Below are 27,166 nucleotides of genomic sequence, written 5' to 3' on the forward strand. Positions count from 1 at the left end.
CAGCAAAACATCGTTGTCATCAGTACTTCAAAAAGAGAAAATGCTAACCGGTATGTTGCAGTCACCAAGATTGTCGTCCAAGGAAATGAGCACGAGGTCAGCGCCTACGAATCGGCCCCCCATGTCATGACCAAGGGAGTCATACGAGGCGTCCCCCTCGGAGACACGGTTCAAGAAATCAATGAGAACATCGTCAACGAATATAATCCCACTGCTGTAGAGGCCAACCGCATCGCTAACACGACGTCTGTGGTGATCGCCTTCAATGGACCCAAAGTGCCGAACTACGTTCGTTACGGGGGCCTGCCCGCCAAATGCTCGTTATACAGAAAACAGATAGATATCTGCTATCAGTGCGGTCGCCTGGGCCACCGCATGGATGTTTGCCCTGATCCAACAGACCGGATCTGCCGGGGATGTGGTGCTCGAAATCCCGATGAACAGCACAAGTGTACCCCCAAGTGTGACCTCTGTGGAGGAGAACATTTGACCGCAGACAAGGTGTGCAGAGCTCGCTTCAAGATCCCGTACGTGGTACGGAAACGCCGGTGGGAGCGGAAAGATACCAACTACACGCCCGCAGAATCCTCCAAACCGCCACGTCGGGAGGGAGCAGCTCCGTCAGGGTACCGGAATCACTCTCTTTCCTGTGAAGGCGGACGAGGGCGGAGCAGCAGCTGCGCCTCAAAGCCGGGCTCGAGAGCGTCGTCGCCGGGTGACGTGGCCGGCAGCAGCTGCAGCGGGCGCCGCCGGGAGTCGCGCTCAAGGTCGAAGACCCGGAGCCAGACACCGTCGAGGAACGCCGCTAAACAGGTGGGCTGGGCAGTTAGATCTCCTATCGCTCTTAGCAACAAAGATTTCCCTTCCCTTCCCCAGACTCCCAAGAAAGATTGTGAGGAATGCATGCAACTCAAAGCGCTTGTAGTTAAGCAAAATGAGCAAATCAGCGCGCTTCTTGCACGCATGGAGGCATGAGAAAAATCGAAAAACAGCGAGGATGTCACAAAACGCAAAATTGCCAAGAGGGACGCTCAACCGGAGCCCCCGGTAACAGCAATGGAGGCAGAGAAAATTGAATCGAGTCCGTCTGAGGAACCGGCGTGGGCCAAGCCCATTGAAGCCCTCACCGAGATGGTCACACAGCTTGCCAGCCAAATCGGCCTGATAACTTCCAAGATGGCCAAGTTCGACGCGCTAGAAGCTAATGTCAACCAGCTTATACTAACCACTCAAAAAGCTAAAAAGGGAGCCCCGTATGGGAAACCGTGCATGGCGAGTAGTCTCACGACTACCAACCTGAGCCAAGATGGCGGCCAGGCGTAAAAATAGGAAGGAAGATACAACGATCTTAGCCCAATGGAACTGCCGAGGAATTAAAGACAAAATAGGCGAATTACAGCAATATATAGATAATGCGGAACACAAACCGGATATCCTTGCAATTCAAGAAACGAACTCGCGACCAAAACTCGCGGGGTACGTCACATACACCGATCCCAGTGAGAAAAGCACAGCCATCCTAGTCCGAAACAACATAGCTGCAACGCAGCACATTACCATTCAGAGAGGGTGTGAACACGTTCTCTTGGAAATTCACAGCAGAGGCATAGGAAGCAAAAACAACATCTTTATACTCAACGCATACTGTCGGCCCTCCAAGAAGAACCTCGACATAGAGGGCACATTACTAGACAGCAAGAGAGAGGCGGGCAGCCGACCCCTATTGATATTAGGAGATTTCAATGCGCCTCATACAATATGGGGTTACAAATTTTGCTCCAAGAGAGGCAAGGTGCTGGCGAACCTCATAGATCAGCACACATTAGCCCTACTTAACGAACCAGACACTCCCACCCGCATGGGCACAAGTACAACCCGGGACACCACTCCAGACCTTACCCTGCTGAGTGGAACCTTGGACGTGTCGTGGCAGAACACAGGCGCGAACCTGGGGTCGGACCACGATATCCTCAGTATTACGATCAGGGGGCCCGCCTTCAAGGCCCGAATGGGAACAACAAAGATAACTGACTGGGACAAACTTCGAAAAAGGCAAGCAGCCGATGAAGACGAGGACACGAACAGCACCAAATCGTATGGGGAATGGGCTAAGGAACAACTCGAGCTGGTAGACAAATACACCCAGAAAATTGCGACCACACTGCAGACACCCTGTGTGGACGCAAAGCTTGCCCACCTTTGGGAAGCACGACACAGCCTCACCAGACGCTGGAAGAAACAACGACACAACAAGAAACTTCGCAAACGCATCCATGATCTCAACAAGCAAGCAGCTGAATACGCGTCCAAGCTGTGCAGAGAGAACTGGCTGAGCGTGTGTGATGGACTACAGGGCACCCTTTCTACCAGGAAGACGTGGTGCCTCCTTCGTCACCTGATCGATCCTCTCGGCAGCAAGAGCGCCACTAATCGAAGCCTCACACGCACCCTCAACAACTATACTGGGGGTGCCGACAAACTCATCAACGACCTGAAGGCCAAGTACCTGAAAACGGAGAAAGGTGATATCGCACCTCCCGACTACGCAGGATCTACCAATGAAGCGTTAGATAAGCCATTCACTGACACCGAGTTGATCTCGGCAATCTCCGAGAGCAACAGGGGCAGCGCGCCGGGACCCGATTCCATTACCTACAAGTTACTTAACAACCTCGAGCACAAAGCCCGCAGACAGCTGCTCGAGTATATGAACCGGGTCTGGGAGTCTGGCAATCTTCCACACGAATGGAAAGAGGCAGAAGTCCGCTTCATACCCAAGCCTGGGAAGACACCTCACATCGACAACATGCGACCGATATCCCTCACGTCCTGCGTGGGGAAGGTCATGGAACGTATGGTACTCAAGAGGTTGCAGCGACATCTTGATGCCACCGATCAGATGCCAGAGACAATGTATGGCTTTAGGCAACACCTGGGCACCCAGGATGTTCTCGTACAACTCAACGAACTGGTAATTAAGCGAGCAACGAAGCAGGCGCCGCGAGCGATACTAGCGCTAGACCTCACAGGGGCCTTTGATAACGTCACACATGAAAGTGTCCTCCGCAACCTGCGCAACACGGGTTGTGGAGTGAAAACTTACAACTACATCCGAGACTTTCTTCGTAACCGAACGGCAAGGATCAGAATAGGAGAGGAGACATCCCAACCGATCTACCTGGGGGATCGAGGAACGCCTCAAGGTTCGGTCCTTTCCCCCCTCTTATTTAACATGGCTCTCCTGCCGTTGCCCAAGCTTCTCGAATCAATAGATGGTCTGGGCCATGCATTATATGCCGACGACATCACCCTCTGGACTGCGAGGGCAGGGTCGGATGGCTGGATAGAAAACACGCTCCAAAAAGCGGCTGACACGATCAACAGCTATGTGAAGACATGTGGCCTTTGCTGTTCGCCTCAAAAATCGGAGCTGACCATTGTCAGACCACGTGCATCACGTACACAAGCAGAAAATATAGAAATCACTTTGGAAGGGAACCGGATCCTCCCGGTACCACAACTCAGGATCCTGGGCCTGCTGATCCAGGCAGACGGCAAGGCAACAGCCATGATTAGAAAAATGAAGCTCACGTCAGACCAAATCTTGAACATGATCAGACGAGTGGCCAACAGGTGGAGGGGTCTGAAGGAATCGGACACCTTGCGCCTCGTTGAGGCCTTTGTTATATCACGAATCGTCTACGCGGCGCCGTACCTGCAGCTCCTCAAGAAGGACGTCTCACTACTTGACGCAATAATCAGGAAAGCCACGAAGCAGGCCCTGGGTATTCCCATAAATTCATCCACGACAAAATTACTTCAAATGGGTGTCCACAACACAGTAGCCGAGCTCGTAGAAGCCCACCTATCCAATCAAAGGGTACGCCTTAGCCAGACCAAGGCGGGCAGAAGCGTCCTCCGCAAGCTAGGATGGCAAGAATCGCACTACACCCGCCACGACCAATTACCCGAAAAGTTGAGTGAGAAGTTGGAATGCAAACCACTACCACGCAACATGAACCCCACAAGGCATGCCGGACGACGCGACGCCCGCGCAAGAGCCACCTCCAGGACCCTGGAGGAAGACGACACTGTTTTATATACAGACGCCTCTCTATCGAAACGCTCCACGAGGGCAACAGTCGTGGTCACCGGGCTAGAAAAGCTGGTCACCTGCGCATCAATCTACACTCCGTCTTCGGAGGAAGCAGAAGAAGCAGCGATAGCTCTCGCACTCCTGCAACCAAACGTCACCAAGATCGTCACGGACTCACAAGCTGCATACAAGAACTACAGATCTGGCTGGGTGTCCCTTGGGGCACTAAAAATTCTTGGTAAAGCTACGCCTCCTAAACAAGCAATCGAATTAGTTTGGGTCCCAGCTCACTCCTTAGTTGAGGGCAATGAATATGCTCATCAACAGGCCCGAGCGCTAAACTCCCGGGCCAACGAGGAGGAGGCAAGGGGATGGCAACCCATCACAAATTACAGAGATATATTCAGATATTACAGGGACGGCAGGAAGACATTCCCGCACCCCCACCACTCCTTGACCAGAGCCGAACAAACAATATACAGGCAAATCCAGGCAGGATCCTTTCCCCACCCCTGCCTCCAGAACAAAATGTACCCAGAGAGATACAAGAACACATGTCCTCACTGCAATGCATTAGGCACCCTTCGGCACGTCATAGGAGAGTGCAATTTTTCCATAGACCACCCCCCACCTATACCCATAACTAACCCCCCTGCTATCCCCACTCTTTCCGAGCGATGGGAGATCATGCTGTCCAGCTCCGCCCTGGAAGACCAGCTCCGACTGATCCACAGGGGCCAGGCGGCCCTGGAAGCATATGGAGCCCGCGAAGAGGGAGCCACCCCATCAGACGCTTAACGCGTTTCAGTTCATAATGCACCAGTAAAGTTGTTTCTCTCTCTCTCTCTACGCCCACCCATAGCTATTCCGGCCAGCTGGTCTCGCAGTCGACTGCTAGTCGTGAATTATACCACTGACCGTTAAACCCGGCACCCGGCGCAGCTTGTTGCATATTTTTCTGTGCCATTTCCTCGTGCGGCTTGTTAGATTTGCTGAGATCTCCTTTTTTTACTTAAGGAGATCTCGTGTCTTCAGAGTTCGCTGCCATTTAGCCCTCGCTCAAAACTTGCTGTCATGGCGCAGTTTCGCGCAGTGATGCGGGAACCAGAGCACGCGCCATTATGTGCGCGCTACCATGGCGTGCTTCTCCGCGATTCTGTGGCCTATGGTGCAATCGCCGTCCAGAGGGTTTGCGTTGTCTCCCAGTTGCAGGCACGGCATTCGCTTGCTGCATCTTTCTTCCTGTCAAGAAGAGAAACAGAGACGAGATAAATCAGAAGCGTTCATTCGTTGTTTTCCTATCGTGACACGCGCATGTACTACATAATCGCACATCCAGGCGGCAGGCTACACCTGGTATTACGCCGCTCATACAAATAGCGAACGCACCAGAAAAGTAAGAAAAAGTGGCCAGATCTTCCACATTTACTGAGCACAAGTCAATAAACAGCGCACATGAACAACCATGCTGGATCACCCACCTAAAGCACGAATTTTGGAAGAAAGGGAGGCCGCCTCCGGCTGAAGTTGATGGGATTGGCTTTGTTCAAATTAGGCTTACTTTAAATCTTCTTTTTTATTCCTCTGTTGTTGACTAATGCACTATTGGTGACATAAACGACTCTCATGTGCCAAGAACACTGGCGGAACCAGCACCAATTCCTGTCCTCGGTAGCGGGATGAAGGGCCGTTATGAATGGGATTGGGTATACTGCTTAAAATGACCTTACAGTATGCTGAGCCGAGAAACACTATAGGTATATTAGAGATGCACAAAATGTCACACGAGAAAAAAAGAGGTAGCAAAGGAAGATTATACAATTCACTTCAATAAATCGTCGCAGCACAAAATTTCACCATAAAGGAAAATTGGGGGTATTACGTGTCGAAACCACGATGTGATGTTGAGGCACACCGTAGTGGGGACTCCTGTTTCATTTCGACTCCCTGGAGTTCCTTAACGTGCACCCAATGCATGGTACACGGGGCGTTGTTGCATTTTACCACCCATCGATATGCTGCCGCCGTGGCCAGGATTCGGTCCCGCGATCTCGTACTTAGCAGCGCAACGCCATCGCCGCTAAGCCATCATGGCGGGTTTTCTTCACCATAGTGAAATACAGAGTAAATGTCACAAACGTTATAGGTACAGTGCACATACACAACATGTCACAACATAGAAAAGTGAATTCAGTGTCTAACATATATGCATTCCATATACATACAATGCCATATTAACCAGAGATCCTAATATTTGTCCACAATATAAGGGACCTCGAAAAATCCTTTGCCCATGTGTAGTGCTCTCCTTGATGTTCCTGTACTCTCTCTTACTCTTCTTTTTTATCCTTCTTTTCCCTCTCCTCCTGCGCAGGGTAGCAAACCGGACATTGCGATCAGGTTAGCCCCTCTGCCTTATCTCTTTATTCTTCTTTCTCGCTCTCTAAGGCTTAGCTCCTGTTTCTTAGTAATAAAAAGTATCCTTGTATAAAAGCTGCAGCTGTTGTCCCTGTCGCGCACACATGTATGAAAAGTGACCCCCGTACCATCATGCGCAAGCTCGAGCAAAAGCAGAAGAAGAAGTACAAGAAGAAAAACGCAATACTCTACGACGACCCTTGGATCGCTTAGGGCAAGGTGTTTAAGGCGTAACGCTTGAGTGGTGCCTTCAGAAGTAAAGCTAATGAACCGTATGAGGCGCTCAATGGCGTGTAAGCACGTTTCTTCACAGGAGTCTGCTCGGGGCAGTTAACGAGGCTGTACGCTTCGGTTCTAGTGCATATTCCACGTAGCAAAACATGTGGTCTTGATCGAGGCAACTTATCAGTGGTGGTCACTAAATAGCGGCCTTTCCTTGATAGTGAACGTTTGAGCAAATTATACCCTCGATATTGATGTTGCTGTATGTCGCGGCTAAAAGGGGCCGGAAAACAATACCAAATTTCGGCGGAGTGACACCGTTCTTTGCTACTAACGTCCTCCCATGGGTACGGGTGTCGTCAGGTGCGAGCTGTACATAGCCTATGATTGCTCCGTAACAATAAAATAGGGGATAGCTCTTCAAAAAGGCAGGAAGGTTTTCCGGTTAATTTGTCACTTAATCCGAAGTGACAAATTTTTAACGAGGTCAAGCAAGAAGATTTGGGATTATGCTGGCGTAGCCGTAAGGTTTCTTCATCCATGTCCTGAAATTTTCGAAGTCTATAAACTAACGGTCCTTTTGCGTCATCTCGCCCTTACGTCATGCGCTAGCAGGCAACAGAGACCGGGCCATCTCATCAACTGGACAATCTCTACAGTCTCTAAAGTTACTACGGAGTTGGCACAATTTAAGATGCCTTGAAATTACCATTTAACTTAGATTCCGCTAATAAACTCGTTATTTACTTCCGCATAAGCCTACACCTTCCGGGAACAATGACCACCCGTGCGTCGTGCGGTGGCCATCAGTCTCCTCACTGTTGGACAGTGTTGGACAGAGCAATACTCTATATGTACCTTACGATAGTAAGCGCTTACATACTGCGTTCTTTCAAATTATGTTGGGCTTAATTACTGTCTGGTAGGAGTGCAATCATGCTGACCGCATTTCAGCATGTCTAGACGAAGTCCTCTTACATGGCTCTTCTGACTCATCCAGTACAGCACCCAGGAAATGGCATCGTGTCTTGATGCCATGCCTTCAAGGCGTCAGCGACCCGTTAGCCCGCGTGATGTGAGGACTAGAAGTTGGTGTCGCTCACTAGCCTCTCTCTATGGTCGATAGCCTCCTCCCTCGCCCAAACGACCACGTTCTTGTTGAAAAGGCACATGGCATAGTGTACAATACTACTTGCACCGAATGCCCCAAATCATAAAATTAAAAAAAAATTCTGGAGTTTCACGTACCATAATCAACATCTGATTACGGGCATGCCGTAGTGGGGGACTCCGGACCAATTTTGATCACCGAGGGGTTCTTTATCGTGCGCCAAATGCACGGTACGCGGGAGTTTATGCAGTTCGCCCCCATCAAGTAATATACGGCCTCCGTGGCCGGGATTCGATCCCCCGACCTCGTGCTTAGTGGCTCAACACCATAAGCACTAAGCAACCACAGCGGGTCCGTCGTATATTGGCGAGGCTAAAACCTTCCCGAGAAGAATTTTTCATCACCAGAATCAACTTGGCCAGTTAAACAGGGAACGCAGTGCTGTGGCAGAACAGCGCGAGCTTTTTGATCCCCAGATTAGCCCCGACGTCGCTGTCATCTTGTAGAGAGAAAACAACCACCGCCGGCGGCACCTTTTGGAATCCTGGTAGATCCAGAAAACGTTGGGTACCATCAATCGTTCGTCAGGAGCAATTCCCGACGTTTACTCTCAAGGTCTACAAACAGTGTCTGCGCGCGTGTCTGCGCACCTGTCAATGCGGCAAAAACGCATCTACTAGCTGTTACGGCTCACGCCATCTCACCCCTGAAATAGGAGCCAGTTGAGTTCCAAAATGTCAGGTTTTTTTTTAAATTTTTGTTGGAGAGTTCCTTCTCTTTTTTCAATTGAAAAAAAAATTGAAATTGTCCCCAACCAGGCAGTTATCTGCCGAATGTTTAACTTTGATTAAAACGAGAATGTTCTAATATGGTGATTGGCCGTGTGCAGCGGGCCCCGATGGATGAATTGAGTCTACGAACCTACAGGGGTCGGGGGTGCTTTTTGTATAAGTGCTTTTGGAAGGCAAACCCAGCATGATGTACCAATTTTAGATACTCTTCTGACGTCAAGCTCCCCACCGGCTTCCACGTACGTCTACACCTTGTTTCGACAGGCGTTTGACACCAAACATTTTTGTTTATTAGCGCGAACTGTGAAGCAAACAAGAAAAAATACTGGCGCTCCGGTTGAAAGTGATTAGGCTAGAATCCGGGTGTTTTAAGCGCGCCGTAAAGTACGAGCTGACGCGCCTTCTGAAAAAAAAAAGAAAAAACGACACGCGTCTTTTTTTGAACACGATTCGAATGACCCGGACGCGAGTCGCTTCTTCTGCATTCGAGTCGACTGCGACCCGGAATGACGGAAGCGGGGCCGGATATTCATTGGCTACGCGGATCGGCATAATTTTCAACTTAACGTCCATTGTATCGGCGATGAAGGCGATACGTTACCCACAGGCCGCGAAGAGGCTTAGGAGCGCATATAGTGTCGACTGTGGCACACACTCGGCCAAAAAAGTAAGTAGCTCGAGGGTGGCGGGAGAAGTCGTTCGTGGCGCTCACGCATACTTTATGCGCGGCAATGCTCAGAAACAAAGGCAGCCGGAGGAAGTCTTTAAAACGGGGAGATGCCTTCCGCGCCCGTCGACGCCTTTTCTCCACCCAGTTCTCCCGAGAGCTCTAACTCCAAAGAGAAACGGCGGAGGAGCATGCAGTCAGTGGGCTGCAGATTCTCCGGGGATAAGAAATGCCGGAAGTGTGACCCTCTCTGTTCGAAAGAGGCAGCGGCCAACGCAAGTATAACTACAGAAGCAACCTATCTCTTTTTTTTATGCGCGCGTGTTTGCGGGCGTCGTTGTGCTTCTGTTAGCCACAAATTGTTTTTCTTTATGTGGTTATTTGAACTTCCGTGTTTGTGTTTTTTCTGGGTGCGAAAAATTTCCTTCTTTCCTCGTCTTCACAATGTCGTGGGCTGACAGCCTACGTTCTTTAAGAAGTGGTTCCTAAAAATTCGGAAAAATGGAGACAATCCATAAAGAGATGGCAAACTCTGGTATAAGAAAGAATATAGAAAGGAAGAAAAATAACGCAAAGCTAGCGAATCGAAATATCCGCTCTTACTTTAAAATTCAATTTCTATATCCCCCCCCCTCTCCTCCCTCACGTTCTTTCCCTCGTGGCAAGTCGGGGACTGCAGCAGTGCGCGTGGAGCACCGCATGCACCCTGAGGGCCTGGAGTCATTTACATATCCGTACGTGCTGGAACTGCTATGGCAGGCAGTGAGGCGCGCGCCCGCCAGCGCTCAGGGCGCCGCGCGCATTGTGAATGTACACAGCCGTGTGCTCGCGTGCCGCGAGATTCTCGTCGCTCACACCCTCGCCTGGCCGTTTCCCCCTTCCTCCGCAGTCGTTTTTTTCTTCCTCTAGACATTCCTTATTACCCTGCCCTTGCCTCTACGCAGGCGGCCACCGAACGTAAGGCAAAGTTGACGCCTCGATGTTATAGCCGTCGCAGCGATCGCACTCATGAGCAACTTGCATGTCGGTTCCTACTCACTACTTCATCGAGGATGCGCTACGGGAAGACCGTTCGCTCGCTGTCAAACAAGCGTCACTTTAACGTCTCGTTTGTTTTACTTCGCTCGTCGCTGTTTTAAAATATTCGCTCGTCGCATTAGTTACCTCCTACTCTCTGCGCACGCGCATGCTCCCGTCGTAGTCTGGACTTCACTCTTTCCTCCCGGTAATCGCGCTTTCTGGCAGTGGCGTAATATATTATGGTAGTGCAGAACGAATGCGCGAAAAAGAAACCCCTTAGCCTGAAAAATTGAAAATATCTCCAGCCACTCCACCCCAGCGCCTTCGTTGCTTTTCAAGAGAACTAACTTCTGCATTCCTGTCGTATTGTTTATTTATTTTTATTTTTAGCCTGTCACGTAGATTGTGCCTCCCTCTATCTTCAAGCAGTAGCGCACGATACTTGATGCGACGGCGAAGACGCCGCCGTTGGAGAGGCCGAGCTCCCTCTGGCTTGCGTGACTGCGTGGGTGGTCACGCGATCGCTCCCGAATTCCATAGTGCATCCCGTCCCACAGAGAAGCCCATAGCAGGATACGGAACCTGCACGTCTTGAATTACGACCTCTCGTTCCACGACGCTGTCACTGTTTCTTTAGATACTGGCGGCACACATGAGAAAACACAAATGGCTGAAGTGCTCTCACTATCTCCTACGAAATTCAGCCAGAAGCCTCTGCGCAACAAACATACAATCTCCGCATCTCCTGCATTAACGTTATTTATAGCCCCAGGGGTTCCGAGAGTAGTGCATATTCAGGCTGAATATTCCGCATCGCATTTACTCAATATGTAGAAAATCCCAGATTCAGTCAGCCCGTCGACGCGAACTACCGCAAGAAAGCAACCGTGTCTCATCGTTTCTTTATTATTGTTATTATTTAGATAGTTGAGGCGACGCGTCTAGAAGAGCACTTAGAAGTGAATGACTCTCAACGATACGAACTCGGCCCTGAGCTTTTGAGACCTCGCCTATCTAGCACTCTTTGCCGTTATGTGCAAAAGCTACAAGCCACCCTTCTCATCAGCTCACTTGCTCTTTCCCTTTTTTCATTCCTGGCTGTCGCTACCAACTACAGAAAGTTTTTAAGTAACGTTACAAAAATTACTGCGTTTTACGCCTCCAGAACCTTTAAAGAGCCAGCCGAAAAGTGCGAGCGCCTCTCCTTCCTTTTCTTTCATTTTCTCTAGTACCAATTATTCTTATCGCGTGTAAATTTTTTTCCTTCTTTTTTTTTTTTACTTTGCCCCGGATCAGGTATGCATAACCATGGCCAATTGGCCAAACATCTAAACGATGCAACTTATGCCTGCCAGCATGCAATGACAAACTCTGGGAACTGTCCTTTGCAAATTTTTTCGATGTCTCTGTAGTCCCATTTCCTAACCCACGCTTTGCGAAATAGAAGAATTGACTACATGGCACAATACAAGACAACTATAGGGACAGATAGAAAGAGATCGGAAGAAAAAGGAGCAAAGTAGACAGATGGAGGCGCAGCTACGTCGAAAGCGGGCGATGAGCGCACCACTACGGGAAGAGCAGAGACGCAGAAGGAAGAAATATTTTCTCGGCATTTCGAACCAAAGAGCGCATATATACGCTCCGGTTTGCATGCCGACGCGCGATAACGCCGGAAAGGTGATGGGAAAAGCGCCAACGTGCAGATGGAGCGGAGTACCTTCTACGACCGTTTTTTTCTTTCTATTTTTCTTCAATTCTTATTATGCAAGGACCATTCTTTCTTCTTTCCATATTCCGTCGCCTTCCGCTCACTCCCAGACTGCCTAACGTTTTATTTTAGCTCATTTCTTTCTCTCTTTACACTTCTAGCAAGACTGACTCCTCAAGCATTCCTCTTACTGCCGCGCGGCGTGGCATCGTCTAAGCTTTTTGTCTCTCTCTGAGTACTAGTATTATTACTGTTGTTATCATCATCGCCGACTCCCTTTTCCACTATAATCCATTATAATCTTCACAACCGCCATAATCCCCTTCCCTCGTCTCAAGCCAGTTCTGCATTCGGGGAAGGAAGGGGGGGGGTGCAGCGTTCAGTCGGCGCTGCACTCTGGAGTCCCCAGCCATTCTCGTTCGCTCGCTCGCCGACGCAAAGGAGCGGCGCTGGCAGCAATGAGCTTTTGAACTGGAGAACAGTTAAGGAGCTGTGTTCAGCCGCGAGATTAAATTCTGAGAGCGGTGCTGCACCGGCGCTCGGGTTGCGTGCACGAGCCGCGCGGCCTACTTTGTCCTATGCGCACCGCTGGGAAGCGACCCTCATTTCGGCCTGAGAACTCTCTTTCGCTTCTTCCTCGATTCTTCTTCACTCTCGCGTTCCCCGCTGCGCTCTTCGCCGTAGCCCTTCCGCTCTGCATCCCATTAAAGTCGTTCTTGCTAGATCCTGTTTACTGTTTACCGACGTCGGCACTTTTTGTTTCTTTCCTTTTCACAGCTGCGTTTCTTGGAGGATGTCTTCTCCCTCTCTCTCTCTCTCACTTTTTCTTTGCCGCTTTGTAGAATCTTCACTGGCTCTTGCATTGTGTTTCCACAGCTACCATGTTCGTTGAGAAGCCAGCTTATGCTGCGGGGGCAGGACCACTGAAGTTATGTTATTGAGAGTGATGTCTTTATGTTTAAATATAAACAAGAAGAAAGCGAGTTAACCAAGCGGCCCGATTTTTATTGAGCATATCATAAGAAGCCAACAAACACTGACACCAAGGCCAACACAGGGGCAATACCTTCCACTCGCTAAATGAAATAAATAAATGATAAATCAATGAAAAAGACAACTTGCCGCAGCTGGAGAACGATCCCACGTATTCGCATTAGGTGTGCAACGGTCCACCAATTGTGCTACAGCGGCACCGCTTCTTTCTTTAATTGCTTTAATTCATTTAGTCAGTACAAGTAAATTCCCCTATGTTGTCCTTGATGTCACACACACACACACACACACACACACACACACACACACACCCACACGGCGTGTGTATATATATATATATATATATATATATATATATATATATATATAAACACACATACATACATACACACACACACATATACGCACATATACACACATACACACACACACACATACACACACATATACACACATATACACACATACACACACATATACACATACATACACACACATACACACACACATATATATATAATATACCTATATATATATATATATATATATATATATATATATATATATATATATATACCTGGGTGTGTGTCTGTGTGTGTGGTGCATCAGTCTGATACGGCAGGTATTTATTGCGATATTTATAGCACTCGGAGAAACCGCACCAAATAATTTTCTTAGCCGACTGGCATAGACCACGGGCTTAAGGGGAGTTTGACTCTCGTACTTTTGAATATATAAGCGCGCATTCGCCGTTTTAATATGTCGCTTCTTCTGTCTACAGTGCGGTTTAGAGTGTGCGCAATTATAGTCAACGGAAATTACAAGCGCGCCGCAGGAGAAACAAGTTTGATAATGAACACGACCTTCTTCCACGCGCCCCTAAACTTCGTTACGAATCGTACATTCCTTCTGTTCCGCAGGTCGCACTACGCGGGTGCTCCACTTGGCAAAAACGGTCACGCTTGAAACGAAATTTTCGCCGATGCTGCGCGAGGTAGTGAAGCGTAGAGTCGGCTCAAATGGCAAGCCCTTTCATGTATCTGTTGCGCGCTAGAAAATTGTGACCTCGAACGCTCGCTGCTGTGTGGCGAACGCGCTTCTTTAGAATTCGATACGTGAACAGCGTCAGATGCTTTGCTGCTTCCTTTCCAACGTGGTTGGTTGACTTACGTCTCCAACGCATTGCCGTATGTTGGGACGCTTTTTAATTATTCATTTTCTCCCGGCTCGCTGCGACGATGTAGGGTCTCGTGACGGGAATGCAAACCAGCTCGCGTGCGTGCTCCGGACTTACTAGGGAAGAGCAGCTTCGGAAAAACTAATTCTGCTCGGAGAGGCAATTCGTTGCTTTCATTTTGGAGAGAACACAACGATGTACGTTCTTGGAGCGCATCAAAGCTTTCCCACTTCCACTTTCAAGCAAGCAATAGCTGCAGCTGTCACTGACAATCCACATACTGCCTTGTTACTTTTCAAATGTGTGAGCAACTGGGGCTTCATCACATCAAAGTTCAAAGCACAACTCTTACAAAGCAAAAAGGTAATATCATTTGCGTGAATGAGGACGAGGAAAACGTGCGCACTTTAACATATGTTGTGCGCTTTTGCGAAGTCATGGCTGCAAAAGTACGGCTCAAGTTTACATCTTGAGCGAGGGAAAGTTTAACATTAGCGCTTCTGGCGCAATTGCGTCTGTCTTAAAGTTCGTAAACAAAAAAACCGGTGCGTTTCACTCTGAAACAAGATTCAACAGGATAAATACTTATGCGACCGGCGTTGGTGCCTCTTTAACTATAGTATATTGTTGCTCAGCACATGTAAAAAATTTTGTTCCCGGCCATAGAGACATAATGAGAAATGTATTTTTGTAAGCTTGACGAGAATGCAGGCATGTATGGCGATAATATTGTTCAGCATACGAAAATAAATATAATATTACTATCAAACACAGGCATCAGGAGAGCACCTGAGGTTCAAAGAAAGTGGGTGGTGCAGGTTTTCCAGAGCCTCTCAGGGCAGTGGCTGGATCAAAGCTGGAAACAGGGTGGTCCCTCGGTTGGGACTTCCAAAGCCTACCGGGTGGTGTTCGCATACAATATCGGCTGTCCACGACAGCAGGCAGCCGTTCTTATACGACCCCAGCATTCAGGTGTTTCGGCGAGCCCCCTGCCCACTTAACAGTACAGTATTTAGCTATGGAGTACCCGTTGCCACTTAGTCTTCTGGAGGCGCCACCAGAATGTACTGTAGTGAGACGTTTACTCATAATACTTGCGTATTTTCTCATTTCTCCTCACCGCACTATAATAAGTAAACTTTGCTGCAATACAACACCGTCCTGCGGTGAAGCCACAATAAAGTGCGTGCGATGCTTTTGTTAAGTATTCTGATTTATATTACTTTTCCGACCGATCTTCGTGTGATGAAAATTGATATGGCAGGATTTAATACGGGAGCCTTACGCTGTTCAGGTAAGCTCGTTCTCTTCAAATAGTATAAAAATTACTGGATGTCAAAAGAAAGCGAAATACATTCAGGTTCTTGTATGGCTTTCTTTTAAGTCCTTTTAAGTACTCACGCCTCACACGCTTTACCATGTTTTAGCACCAGCACACAGCAGATTGAATTGTACTCAATGGTTTTATGCAAAATCAGGCGGATGCGAATAAGGGCTGAACTTTATTTTTTTATGAACGCATGAGACAGAATATAAAGAAATGTCGTACCAGAAATTTCAATCGGCCGCTTCTTCCCCTGATTAGCATCTCGCGCCTAGGCTGCGACATCTTCAAGTATCACTCGAGTACGTTTCGAGTCAGCCGCAAGGCAGGCGGAAAACGAAGAAAAAGACAAGAGACAAGTCCGCTTACCCTTCACGTGCCGACGTTCTGCTTTGAGTGGTTACGTAAGCTCCTTGGAAGAAAGACAAAAAAGAAACCTTGCAGGAATGGCAACAGTGCTACGTTACTCTGTGGCGGACGTGGCACTGGTGAAAGGAAGAAAGGCACAGTGGTCGTAGCAAGAAGAAAATGCGTATGGGGACGGCATGCACCATTACAGTGCCATCTAATTCACCTAAGCTTCAGCTACGTCTCCTCTTGGTTGTGTGCAAGATTTGTTATCTTGCGTTGTACGTGCAAGAAGGTAAGGACGTCAATGGCGACGTCAAGTCCTACGTCAAGTACAACGTAGGAAGGGCATAGGGGGACGTTAAGACGAAAGGGTTCGGGGTGAAGTTTGTGGGTCGACAGCATGGTTGAGGGAAAAAGTAACAGTGGAAAAAGCAATGCAGTATTCACAGCTCACGTCAGTGCATGATGTCGTGCCGAAAGACAGCCCGATGTAATCAGACAGAGGAAAGGCGGACGTAAGGTTTCGAGGTCGCACGCATGCTCTTGCGTTAACGCTGGTTCCTTGTTACCACTGCTGCTGCGAGCATAAGGTAGTAGGACAAGGCGGTATGTGACGTCACTCCTTGCTTTCTTCAATGCGAACTTATTTTGTGTTCGGTATATTTGTTTACTTGGTTCTCTTTTCCTTCGTTCCTCTATGGCGCACTGACCACGGTAGTCGTGCAGGGCCGATGCGGGCTTTGTCTACCAGCACGGCTGCAATGCGGGTCTGCTCGCCCTCCACGCCGGAGCGCATGCCGCCGGCTTTCTCTCCCTGAGCCAAGCGGTCGAGTCGAGGCTTTTTACGACCGATGTTCGTGCTCACGGCATAACGGAAAGACGCCTTCGCAGCGAGAGAAAGAGCAATAGGCTGTAGCACAGAGAGCTGTTCTGCCTCTGGCAGCAACTTTTGCTCCTGGCGCTGCTTTCTGCTGCCCGCACTGACGCTACTACATCTACCTTTGCTTCAGGCGCACATGCTACTGCTGCATTCCATCCTCGCGTCCGTGCTTTCTGTTCGCTAGCATGTACAGCGTACTCTACTGCTATCAGCTTTATCTTCACTGCGCGTTTTCGTTCAGGGCGCACGCTACGTTTTGTAACCTCTCCTCCCGCTCTCTTTCTCCTATTAGTATTTTTTTTTACGATGGAATCGAGAGAAAAGAATGGGCGACTCGCGAACGTATGGTACGCTCATTGGCTATTATTTTCTTAGCGCATTACTTTTCTTTGTTTGTTTTTGCTTGGCCAAGTTACCGTACTCGCCGCACCACCGGCGGCTATCTGGCCCGCTAACGCGCGTTCACTTCATACGGGGGGCCCGCTCGTGTATCACGGAGTCCCCCAGAGGGTTACTATATATACTGCCGCGAGCATTCGCTGCGCGGCCGGCTCTTTCGCCCCAGCTGCGTTTTCCGTGTACCCTCTCGTATATAGGCTAGCCCGGGATGGAGTCCGGAGAACGACTCTACGGCAGAAAGCATAGTTCTACCTCATGCGAACGTCCGGCTCGCGGTAATACGGCGTCCTTCGGTCCTTGGCTTATTTTGTTTTTAGTATATCACGCAAAGCGCTGCTGCTCAGCTGTAGTTTTCGTTCCTCTTCCCCCCCCCCCCCCCCATTCCTGTTTCCCGCTTGCATTTTCCTTCATGCAATGTCGACTCGCAGTCAGGCCGCCTGTGTACGCTTGTTTTATTCAAACAGCCCCGCTATGTTGGGTTGTATACTTACGCGATGGTTGGTTCTGCTTGTCGTCTGCCGCGAATGGCACCCGTGACTTTTCCAGTCCCTCGAGTTACTTTACCGGAGAAGAGGCACGGACACTGAGGAAATGCGTAGTTATGGTGCAAGCTCCGGTGGGCATCTGAGAGCGTCCATGACCACACGCGTCCGCGGACGGGGCCATTTCATTTCCAGAGCATTGCAGGGGGCTGGTTGGTATATGGGTCGTTCTGTTTACTCGATGGTTTCACGCAGACCCCCAAACGTGAAACGCTGGTCAAAAGTGAGCCATGCCTCTCTGTGTGCGGCCACGCTACCTGCCTCAGGAACTGTGTGCTTGGCGGGTGTTTCTTTCTTGGCACCATGATGTGGGCCTGGGATAAGGGAAAATGAAGACAGTCAAAATTGTGTTCATGCATGGTGTCCTTCTTCGTCGTCCATGTTTTTTTTTTTCTCTTGTCTTTTTTCAAGCGTACAGCGTAAAATTACATGCACGAAGAAGGCAATAAGGCATGATGGACGTCATCTTGCTGCTTATGGTGTGCTATTTCGAGCCCTACGGTCGGAAATAAACCCTTCTCAACAGGTTCAGCATTCTCTGCGTTATTAAAGCTCTTGCCTTCTTTCGTTATTCTCGCTGACCTTCCTTTAAGTACAGCTGCGGTACTTTTCTCCAGGTAGGTTTAACCCAGTTAGAGCTAAGATAGACTTGGCGACTATATTGTACGAATGCATGTGCAGCTCACATAAAATATTTCCATTTGTTCTTCCTGTCTAGACGGCCTCTATGCACGGCCTTGCGACATCGTTAGGCTCCGTCCTTCATAGCCTTATTGCAGCAATTCAGGTCATCATATTATAGCTGATGGCAAGCATGCACGCTTATCATCGTGCTGACGCTCGTTTTGTTATGGGATGTAGCGCCCCTTCAATCAGAATAAGGTAACTCTACGCTTTGATGGAAACGGCAGAAGAGGAATTCTATAGATCATGAGTACGAAAGCAGTGATTGATTAGTTTGACACCTGGTTATTAAGACTAAATATTAATAAATGTCAAATTATGCTTCGGCATCGAAACACTAATGCCTTTCATACTGGTTATCTCAATAAAAGTAATTCCTCTGGGGCCTAAATCATATAAGTGCTTTGCCACCCATATTTCTGGCAATAGAACACCCTGTACACTTCCCACTGAGTGCATACTAAAGCTAGAAGCATGCTTGGTTACTAACGTCACAGTTTTTCGAGGCTCTCTCAACTTTATAATTACTACTTTAAAGATCAAAAATTCACCCTAAGCTAGATTTCGCCGCAGCCGTGTGGAACCTGTACTGTGAAAGCCTAATCTATGGCATGATCTTATTAAAAATATTCCGGAACCGTTTATATTTTCAAATTATGACCGTACGGCTAGAATAACCTGAATAAAAGCTTATCCCTTACATCATGGAGATACATAGCGTGTTTGAGACTGTTTGGCGAAATTTAACACCATTCCTTCCTTTACGATGGCTTGCATCTCCTTGACTTGACGCGGCGCCCCGTTGGTCGTCGGCATAAAGTAGAAAGTGCATCAGGCAAAAATCCAGCGTCTTTTCCTTCCCAGGAAATCGTAGAAATAAAAATTTCTCAAGAACATTATCGCCATTGTCAATAACAAACTCTTCCGCAAAGCATTACCTAACGTTGCATAGTTAGGGATAAATTTTGCGATATATTGTCTGTCAGTGAGTGAAGGACAAGTTTTGGATTCAGCTTCCGTTCCTATACGTCGTTGCATAAGATATGGTGAGACACATGAAAAACACGAGAATGTTTAGGCAATAAATTCCTCGTGTTTCTTATTCGCAGCGATACGTGACGTTGAGTGGTGGCCGACATTGAGATCATATTGCACCAAATCTCTGCCCTCTCGGTACCTTTGGTGTCATTCAAAGGCACCGCATTTTGGTGATGCTTTGTCACCCTGTACTCGCTGGATCACGTTGCATGTATCACTAGGGGCTCTCCCTAGAGTAATGCAAAGTTAATAAGCCGTTTTCTCAACTTTCAAACAAATAAACCAAACAGTTGGTAGCTAAATATAACTGTGCCGCCTAGAGCGTTCTCAGAGAAATCCATCCAAGGATGTCTGTACTTTGGGCACCGGTAAAGCAAGTCAGTCACGCCCGCATCTGGAGTTTAAATAACGCAGAAACATAAATAAAGAAGTGCGAATCAAACGCATTGTTGCAATCTAAATGACACGAACCTTGTTTGAGTCAGCGAGCTAGCAGCAGTAGCGGATGACACGAGCACGGCCTGGTCGCCTGTGGCTGTTAGTCGCCTGCGTCTCGAAGGCGGTGTGTGGTGCTTGTGGCCACGTGGCCCAGTGGCCCACGTTGAGCTACTCTACAAGAAACAAGCCAGCACACACCCAGCGACCCACAATATCTTGTATATACACATTTACAGCGTGTCCCGCATAATTTGAGCCAAGAATTTAGAAATGAAAGGTGCGTCGGAAGCGAATTTAATCAAACGCATACCATTCGCAATAGCCTGTAGTAACTCGGGCATATTTTGTTTTCCCCATAACTCACTAATTAATTAAGTTAATTACCAAACTTTTTAATCATTGGCAGAGGACCCCATGTATGATACGCAGATTTGTAGAGCACCTTCACAGACCACCGATTGAGTTGTTTCCTTTACGGTACGTCTCACGTATCCTTTTTTCCGGGTTTCAAAGAAAGCCCGCGAAATATTAAAATAAAACACGTGACGGAGTGTTTGCGCAGTGATATTGTGCTGCTCTCAAGCGTGCGTTTGGTGAACAAGTTTGGCTGCGTCGCGACTGGTGACGAGGAGGCGGCAGGGCGTTCTTTATCTCATCGGCAGCGCTCGGCCAGCAGCATGCATTTTCGCCGCCATCCGACGCGAGCCGACCTTGTTCACCGAACGCACGCTTGAGAGCAGCACGATACCACTGCGCAAGCGCTCCGTCACGTGCCTTTTTTCATATCTCGCGGGCTTTCTTTGAAACTCGGAAAAAAGGACTACGTGATGCATATTGTAGAGGAAGCAACTCAATCGGTTGTTCCTGACGGTGCTCTACAAATCAGCGTATCATATTCGGGGTCCTCAGCCAAAAATTAAAAAGCTGGGTAATTAAACTTAATAAGTGAGTTATGAGGAAAAAAATTCCTGAGTAACTATAGGCTATTGCGAATAATGTGCGTTCGGTTCAATTCGCTTCCGGCGCGCCTTTTATATTTCAGTTCTTGGCTCAAGTTATGTGGGACACCCTGTATATGTGTCATGCAAAAGACGACAAATGCCAAACCTCCGGGAAAGCGCCACAAAAAATCTCTTGCTTTAAGAATCAGTCCTGTAACTTCGTTGAGAAAGGGCACATGTATTCCAAGCATTGCACGCAACTACAATTCATCAGGCATCGACTATTAAGGAACCCGCCATGGTGGCTCAGGGGCTTTGCCGTCCTGCTGCAGAGAATCAGGTCGCAGGTTCGATTCGCAGATTCCACGGTCACATTTCGAGGCGAGCGCAAAGCGATAATGCTCGCATGCTCATGTTTAAGGGCATGTTAGGGAACCCCAGGTGGTCACAACTATTGCGATGCCCTGTAGGTACATTTTTTCATTATACCTCACTTTGCAGTTTCGCTACGCTAAGCCGTACATCCACGAGTAATGAGGTGCGAAAAGAAATGCTGTGTCAAGCAAGGTTGACGTGAACAAAGACATGTTCGATGCACATGGTATCTGTACTTGCATCTACTGGAATTGGGAGATAAAAAAAATTACGCAAGATTGTGTTATATTACGATATCTTTTCGTCATCTGAAATAATTTCTTCGTTCAATGGATGTCCATCCGATCGATGTCCGTCCGTCTACGGGTCGCGTCGACGCGAAAACAATTTTCGTCTTCAGTTTCTCGCGAATTCCCTGTCGCTCTAAATCTAATGTAGGTACCTTGGAAAAAAGTATATTTAAATTGCCAGCTAAGACGATTCTATCATCAGACCGAGTTTCATTTACTGGTCTTAATTAGTTAGTTCACAGTAAAGTTGAAAACTTTACAGAATTTCCGCCTGCTTTTCCTACATGGCGGTCTACGGAGGGAGTATGGTTAGAGAAAACGGCTGTAACTCTTGTTTTGTGTAAACTATCGCGAAGCGAATTGTACGACAATTAGTCCCTAAGACGACTCTAAGATTACGTCAAGTTTCATCTACTTTACTTAATAACGTAATTCACAGTGAACTTGTAAATATTCTGGAATTGCCATCTGACATGCGGCGTTACTTGCACGCGTCGCTACTTCATAAAAGGATGAGAATAAATCACTCCCCAATCAAAGGATTTATTGGTTGTCTATGTCCTTCAATAATCATAATAGTAATAGCAATAATAATAATACGTATAAGCACATAGATGCGTAGACTGAAGTAAAACGCACCACAGATTCGCCGCTCGTCCATCTTCACAGAGTGGAAGAGCTGATGATTTTTTTTCCGACCTTCTATTTATTTTATCGATGTCTACTTCTTTCATTCACATTTTAGGCGCATGTACGTCGATGTTGTAATCTTTTGCGTTGCCTTTGTAAGACACGTCTTTATCCCTTTCTCTTTTGATGAAAAGTCCAGGTGGGTCGATAGCGGGGATTGTGCTGTCTATCATGCAATGTGGTTAAATTCCGACAATATTGGTGCTATTTACATCCATACCATTAATTTTACCTACTCTTCAACTTATACTAGATTTTGGTGGCGTTAATACATTTTGCAACTCGCTACGACATTCCAATGTGGCGAAACTGCCCCTTTTGTTAAGAGATTGCCCACATAGATAGCCAGATCCCATAAAAGCCCAACCTGTACGAAGTCAGCAAAGTAAAACCTTGTCTTCAAGACAGAGAAAACACACTCATTCTAGCGCGCAGCCACTGTCGCTGAGACTTAGTGATAGCGTCCGAAACGCTGCCTGAGCAGTGCTACTGAATGAAAGCACGGCTTGAATGTGCCGTATAAAATCGGGGCTACATGAGGCCCGCGAAACGCAAGGATGCAGAAGGGAAGGCACCCAATAAGCCGCCACAAGCAGAGCGGAAAGAGTCCGTAGCACGTGTATACCAGACCGGCGCTAGAACGTGTGTGAGCAGCGATGGTGGTGTTGGTGGTGGTGGTAGTAGTGGTAGTTGTAGCGGGCGGCTGTGCACGCAGCCATTTCGACCTCCCTATCAATCTTTATTACCTCTCGGCGGTCTTTAATAAGGGCGGTTTACGACCGCCAACCGCGTTTCTCGCGTTGCCCTCCACCCGGATAGTGCTTGTTTGCAGTCTCCCTGCCGCAATGCCACCTTTCAGAGCGGCGAGGGCGGGTCGTCGCTATAGCTGCCGAATGGGGAAGTCAGCGGCGTCGGCAGAGGCGGCCTATCGCCCCGTAAATGTTGCTCTCATTCGCTTTTCTTTTATTGGTTAGCTACTGCTGCTGTTGTTGCGCTATTGATGAGCGTTTGCTTGCGAAGCCGCGTTCATTCCTTTCTTTGTCGTGTTCTTTTTCTTTACATTTCTGGTTGACATGATGCCAAAAGGAAAGATGGCTATAGGGCACGAAGACATCGTTTCGAGAGACCCGGACAGAAGAAATTGTCAGAGATGTAACATACAGATTCGACCATGAAGTTATTTAATAGACAATCTGTGTCGATGTCACTGGAAGCCCTGGTGCCAAACGAAACATCGGACATTCGAGTGCACACCCGAAAAAAAACTACTGGCAGTTTACGTCCAGCATGCGGGTGCTGTGACCACTCTAAGCAGCGCAATAGACCTCGATGGCATTTAGGCGCTCACTTATGTCCCTCTGTGACCTGATATACTCACTGACGTTACATACAAAGTAGACGTGGCTATCATTAATAAAGATTTGCCGATTCTTGTCAAGCGAGCAAATGATGATGCCATTGTTGATGTTAACTCGGTTTGGCAGTTCACGCTGCGGGAATATTGCATTCAAGGGTAAATACCTACCATCGCATATTAAGGTAGGACACGTCAGACATCCTATGTAGCCATTGCTTCCGAAGCGTCTTCAGTGTCGCAAATGCATGAAACTAGGACACGTGAACAGCGCCTGCGAAGACCAGGCAGCATACCCCCGCTGCGCCCGAGCCCCACGCTGCAGGTAAATGTTGCGCCACTGTAATGAAGTGTTCGAACTACAGCGGGCCACATGAGGCTTCGTTGAAGAATTGCCCACAAATTAAGAAGAAAATGGTCATCTTGAAAGAGATGGTGAGAGATCATTCTTCTCATCGAGAAGCCACCACTAAAATCAGTAGGCGACGTTTCCGTTACCGACGTTCTTCAAGAAAAGCTGTTGCCTCTGCGACGCGCTTGCCACTTCCTACAAAATCCCGTCCCTTTCTGCCGCCCAGGCCTTATACTCTGGGAAGGACCACGAAGGACAAGGCCACTGAGAAGGCTACATCTGCCGAAGCTTCGCCGGCCTCACGAAAACGACAGCAATCGTCAACAGAATCACAGCAAACGTTTAATGGACAACTCCCAGCGTCTACTGTCGTTAATTTGTCCGACCAGGACGAGCAAATGAATTTAATGCTGCAGTCACTAATTAATGCGATCCCCATCATACTGAACAAGCTTCAAACACCTGCAGCTAGAAGTTCTCTGCAAATACTGGACGCACTAAATCTAGTACTTGCTACCATCGTATAAGCACCATGGTTCGACCAATAGTCCCCTTACGCTCTGTAATTAAAGGTTCGTGAATCTTGCAATGGAATGCCAGAGGTCTCAGCATTCGCATAGCAGACTTTCACCAGTTCTGTTTTACAGATCGTTTCATTATACTGGTCCTTTCCGAACCAAATACACCGACCTCACTCAGACTGTCTGGTTAGGAGACTTTCGTATCGTCCACATGCGGTGTGCGCTGCAAAGTAATCATCTACATACACATAGATGATTACTTTGCTGCGCACACCGCATGCCGGCACACTACCCCAGACCTCTCTTTTGTCAGGAACGTAGGGGAGGTCAAGTGGGTCAACATGGCTGTAGACCTCGGAAGTGACCCCTACGTCATTGAAGTCTCCCTCGTGATTGCCCCATGAGTGTAATGACGCTTTCAATAATGGTGGAAAGCAATACGACAACGAGGCGTGAGCTACGGGAGAAGTGCTTCCCCATTAATTACATGAGCATGACCACCGCAAGACGTGAGCTGTTTAACAAGAGAGTATGAGAGCTTTTTACATTGTGATGCATTGACATTGATGAGATGGGGATCGCCTATTCATATCCAAGTCTTATGGTACCATTATTCCTCTTTTTCAGGCGACCATATACATCACCTTAAGAAAACTAAAGCAAAAGCAGTCTCAAGTGAGCCGTTAAGTTTCCCCTTCGAGGTATTTCTTACCATTTTTGGCATGCACTGTTCCAGTCCTCAGGTGCAGCTACACTTTCCTTATCGTCTTAAGTCAGCAAGCGCGGGCTTCCAGTTGTGAGAATCTAGAGCAAATATTATTTCGGCTCCACACATCGCTGGGTGCTCGGAATAATTGACTCAAAGCGCAGACTGACTATCCGGCTGGTATGGTGGCATCGCCTCCGCTCGTCTGCGCCTGTTTGCAGCAGTGATGCCGCCCTGACGTCAGTAGTAGAGGCGCTCTGGTATTGGCTCTCGCAAACGTCACTCAAGCTAGCGTCTTCGGTGGAGCCACTGCGCGTGGAGCAGCCGCAGCCTTGAGTTCCGTCTTCCAAAAGATATGAACCAACCACAATAGGGTGCCATCCTACCGAAAGACTTTGAAGCGCGGAGTTAGGGTGCGTGCTACGGTAAGTGGAAGCGCCCTGGACGTTAATCCAGACTAGATGAAGGTGTATACAAGTCGGTGTGGGCGTCGAAATGTTTTGTACTTCTGTACAGTGCTCAGCGACTGAAACACGATCCTCGAAGCGCATGGCGGTCGGCACCCTTTGCGTCAGCGGTGAACTGAGGTGATCGCTAATGGACCCGAATGAGAATGGGGCTGCATCACAATGACACCCGCTTTCACATGATACAAAAATCCATGTCAAAGAGGCGTGGAGACGAAGAGAACCTATGTCAAAGAGAAGAAAAGGCAAAGTAGAAACAAAACCGATATGAATTCTCATAACCAAACTTGCTGAACCCCTATTGTGAACCTTGTTTTTGCACGCCTCCGTTGTTTGTCGTTTCGCTACTTTTCTTCCACCAATCTTCCAATCGCCGCTTAACTATCTCTACTGCGGACATGCCTACCTTCCCCCTGCTCTCGCTGAATTCAAGGGCTTTAAGGAGACCAGAGATGTCTAAATCGACCGCTGAATAGATATGTTCACATTCTAATAAAGCATGCTCCATCGTTTCCCTAGCTTTACCGCAACAAGCACATGCTTCTTCTTCCTTGTTGCATATCTCGCTTTATAAGTGCATGTTCTAAGGCATCGATCTCGCTTAAAGAAAGTAAGCAGCTTCCCTTTGAGCTATCATAAAACAGACCCAGCAAAATATGCATAAAAAGCAGTACTGCTTTTTCCTGTGCGTGAATGCTATTACAGGTGCCATAGCATCAAGCCAGTATGACTGCCAGACGCTCCGTGCGTGTTATAGAGAGAGAGAGACAGACAGGTACTTTGCGCCGAACTATAAGGAACACATTACCACGCTTTGCGTGCTACAAGTGCCTTACCATGGCTAGCGGCCGCTGAAAGGCAATGAGCTGTCGTTTCGTAGCAACGCTGGCGAGGCGGGAGTGCAAACAGTTAGCGGAATACCGCCCCCCTTTTCCCTCTGTTTTCGACAGCGCCATCCGCGGGTTGCGCTAACTTGCTTTTGAGGCTATTTGCCGGTGCGTTTGCGTGTGCCCGCTCGTATTGCTCGCGATAGTACATCTTGTATACCTCGACTTCAGGGCCGATAATTGATTGCTATCGGCAGGAGACTGTATACAGACAGCACTCTATATATACAGTTATCAGGTGTTGGACAAGGTTCTTCGCAAGGCGCTGTCCCTGCCTTCCTAGACAAACATCAAATATATTGTCACATATTAGTGAGGGTGAATTATACGGCTGTGAAACTGTGGATGACAAAGTGACATTTTTATTGGGCGAACTTGTACCTACAAAAGCACGTTACACTCAAAGCACAGCAACAGTATACCGCGAACACGGTCGGCGATCGTCGAAATCTGATCTGCCAATAAAGCGCGTCGGCTTTTATACACGAGTCATCGAAGGTTCCAGAGCAATCGGTGGTGCCCGCGTGTCTTCCAGAAAGCTCTACACAAATCGCGCTGAACCTGCAATCAGATTACGCAACCATCGGCGACAACAGAATCATCGATAACATTCGAAAAACTTCCCATACATGCGGGCGCCCCCTGCGCTAAGCGATAACATCTGTTGGGCGGTGAAAAGCGTGTACCCGTAAAAAATAAGCAAGTCCACTTGTCAATGTGA

The 27,166-nt window shown here is 48.1% G+C and overlaps 1 protein-coding gene across 5 annotated transcripts in view; it reads left to right on the forward strand.

Annotated features, from left to right (window-relative positions):
- The window catches only part of LOC135898837 (alpha-2C adrenergic receptor-like), a 696,056-nt gene that overhangs the window by 47,975 nt on the left and 620,915 nt on the right, over window positions 1–27,166 (forward strand). Inside the window, exon 2 of one of the 5 annotated variants that reach the window (XM_070535753.1) lies at window positions 6,471–6,496. The exons of the other annotated variants lie outside the window; for them this stretch is intronic. The gene's annotated coding sequence lies outside the window, so the exon portion shown is untranslated. The remainder of the gene's footprint in view (window positions 1–6,470; window positions 6,497–27,166) is intronic. 5 annotated transcript variants of the gene reach the window in all.

This window comes from Dermacentor albipictus, chromosome 3 (assembly GCF_038994185.2).
Source record: "Dermacentor albipictus isolate Rhodes 1998 colony chromosome 3, USDA_Dalb.pri_finalv2, whole genome shotgun sequence".
In the NCBI taxonomy this organism is placed as follows: Eukaryota; Metazoa; Arthropoda; class Arachnida; order Ixodida; family Ixodidae; genus Dermacentor; species Dermacentor albipictus.